Genomic DNA, 3,160 nt, shown 5'->3' with positions numbered 1-3,160 from the left:
AGCCACACAGCACATGGGGGTAGTGGCTTCCCTGGGAGCCACTTAAAGTCTGCACACAGCCTCTGGGACAGAGGTGCCAAGTGTACCCTGTCACACAAAGCATCCCATTGTGAGGCCCTGAGCATCTCTTGAAGGGGGGGAAAAGGGTTCTAAGAAATTCCTGCCAGTCTGAAGTCTTATTGCCTTTGTTAGCCGTGACTTTTATTCATTGAAAATAAAGAGGAAATGATATTCTGCTATACTTAGATCGGTGCCTCGCCCAATGGTCATCAGAGAGGCTTCATCCAGCCACTGATAGAAGCAGATGCAGAGACCCCCAGCCAAACAGTAGGTGGACCTCAGGCAATCCTGTGGAAAGAGGGGAGGAAGCATTGTGGGAGCCAGAGGGGCCAAGGACACCACAAGAAACCCACAGAATCAACTGACCCGGGCTCACAGGGTTTCAGAGACTGAACTGCCAACCAGAGAGCTTGCATGGGACTGACTTAGGCCCCCTGCATAAGTGGTACAGTTGTGTAGCTGGGTCTTCTTGTGGGACTCCCCTCCTCAAACAAAAACAGGCGGAGTGGATTGAGGGGTGTGGACAGAGAGGAAGTGGGGGGAGGGAGTGGGAGGAGAGAGGAGAGGGGAAATTGGAAAGGATGTAAAACAAATAAATAGATAAATACTTTACCTCTTGCAGCTTTTGTTTTTATTTTTACTTCAAGTAGCTTTAGAAAGATGGCAGGATTTGGAAATGGTGAGTCCAGATTGGAGCACAGTGGTGTAGTAGGTATAGGCTCATTCTTGTCTGCCCAGCAAAGGACTTTGCATATTTCCAATGTAGGTGCATGTGAATCTCTGTTTCTAGAAATTATCAGCCGTTTTCCTTTAAATATTGTCTATCTGCTAACTCTTTTTTTTTTTTTTTTCTTTGAGACAGGGTTTCTCTGTGTAGTCCTGGCTGTCCTGGAACTCACTCTGCAGACTAGGCTGGCCTCAAACTCACAGACATCTGCCTGGCTCTGCCTCTGGAGTGCTGGGATTAAAAGCGTGCGTGCGTGTGTGCGTGCATGCATGCATGCGCCACCACTGCCCGACTCTGCAAATTCTTTTATTCTCAAGAGCTTACTGGCTCTTCCTTCCACTTGATTCAGGTCAGAGATCTTTAACACCTATTTTTTTTATTTGTTTGTCACAGGAATTTCTAATTGTCTCCTTATCATATGTGTCTCTTTTCCTGCAATTATATTTTGTTTCTGTTGTTTTGAGACAGGTTCTCATAGCCCATCTGCAACTCTCTATGTAACAGAGGCTGGCCTCTCCTGAGATTCTCCTACCTCCATCTCCTGAGGGCTGAAATTATGGAGTGTGCCACCACAGCCTGGGACAATTCAACTTAATTCTGCTTTATAATTTCTTGATGTTTTTCTAATAAATTTTATTCTTTCATCTCTTTCAGGATCCTACGCCAGATCATATCATGGGAAGCATATAGGATAGAAAGTCTTGTCAAAATGACTCTCAGGGACTGGGGTGTGGCTCAGTACAAGTGTACTTGCCTAGCCTGTGAAAGGCCTAGGGATTTTCCTCAAGAACTGAAAAAAAAAAATTCACCCTCCATTGCTTTCCTTATGCCCACTCCCCTGAAACAACAGATTTGATCATTTAGAGCTGGTATGTAGACATGTTGGTCTTTAAGATTCTCCTTAGGTGACAGTGGCCAGATCGAAAGTCTGGTTACTATGACAGATAACATGGAAAAAGAGAAGGGCCGTGGAGTAGTAGAGAGGGAAAGGTCCAGCTAAGGCTCTTAAGGGGCATTTTTCAGCCACAGGCGTATCAGTGGATCTTCTTGAATATTCTAGGCCTCCATCTGGCAGATGACCATGGCTTTGGATCATATCACACAAAGCAAGAGGCTCCTCCAGGTGTGCTCGTTCAACCTTCAAAATCACAACGTAATAAAGCAGGTGTTTTAGCTGCCAACAAGGCTCAGCAGGTGAAGGTGCTTGCTGCCAAACTTGACACCCTGAGGGTGACAATCAGGACCCTCGTGGTGGACGGAGAGAACCAACTCCTTCAAGTTGTCCTCTGACATCCACATGTGCCGTGGTGTGTGTGTGTGCGCACGTGCGTGCGTGCGTGCGTGCGTGTGTGTGTGTGTGTGTGTGTGTACATGCACACAAATAAAGTTTAATCTGAAATAAGTTTAAAACAGGCATTTTAAGCTACTAAATTTGAGGGTACTTGGCTGTGAGACAATGAATATATTTATCAATTTCTCAAATAGTTACAGAGTCTTGTGGTTAAGCTAAACCTAATTCAGTTAGAATCTTGTGTGCGCTCTGTTTTTACATTTATGGTGGTAGCTCTGTTTAGGTAGCTCCGAAGCTCTATGGAAAGAATTGTTTCTACCCACCTCACACTTTGCTCTCTCCACCTTTGGGGCAGCATGTGTAGCTCTTGTGCCTGCTCCCAACCTCATCGTCACAAAAGGAAGTGAATTATCTTTTCCTTCCTTCCTTATGAAAACGATATGTTTAGATCTACTTTTTCAAAGGTTCACCTTATTGCCATATTGACTTAATTTCATATATAACACACATGCTACAGAAGTCTGTCAACTATTAGCTTTCTATTGATTATTTATTCAACCAATATTTAGCAAACCACTTATATATGTCAAGTATATATTGTGTTAGTTGGTTTCTAGAGAGAGAGGAGAGTGGGGGGGGGGGCAGTCATGAGGAAGGTTAATGGAAATTTCCTAGAATGGAATGGTTCAGACTGGAGTCAAGCTGTCATAGACAGGAGGCATTACCGAACTGTCTATTGCTAAAATTCCTTCCCAAGATTGGACTTCAGCAATGTCCACTCCTTTTCCTAAGGTCACCATGACAGGGGAAGGCACCCGCTTTACCTGGAAAGCCTTACCACGGGGATTTATCTCTGCATAGCTGTGTAGATGGAGCTCCCCTCCTGTCGTCTCTGGCCTCTATATATTCTAGCCTTCTTCTGGGCCATGTGCAGAGTTGCCAGATGTAGGCAGATGGATGTTGAGGTCTCCTGCTTACTTCACCCCTCTATGTGGGGGTGGGGAGGTGTAAACCACCAACAAGACTAGGAAGGATGATCGTTTTCATCAACAAGACTAGCAAGGATGATCGTTTTCAAGGGG

At 45.0% G+C, this 3,160-nt stretch overlaps 1 long non-coding RNA gene across 2 annotated transcripts in view; it reads left to right on the top strand.

The window, feature by feature from the left end:
• LOC121825324 (uncharacterized) overlaps positions 1-2,472 on the top strand; it is an 8,587-nt gene extending 6,115 nt beyond the window's left edge. The window contains exon 4 of one of the 2 annotated variants that reach the window (XR_013047513.1): positions 1,442-2,472. This is a non-coding gene — a long non-coding RNA (uncharacterized LOC121825324). The remainder of the gene's footprint in view (positions 1-1,441) is intronic. The other variant, XR_013047512.1, reaches the window with a different exon arrangement.
• The last annotated feature ends 688 nt before the right edge of the window (positions 2,473-3,160 follow it).

This window comes from Peromyscus maniculatus, chromosome 23 (genome assembly GCF_049852395.1).
Source record: "Peromyscus maniculatus bairdii isolate BWxNUB_F1_BW_parent chromosome 23, HU_Pman_BW_mat_3.1, whole genome shotgun sequence".
NCBI lineage: Eukaryota > Metazoa > Chordata > Mammalia > Rodentia > Cricetidae > Peromyscus > Peromyscus maniculatus.
Note: the sequence above shows the minus strand (reverse complement) of the source record. Positions and strands in the feature narration are given on the sequence as shown.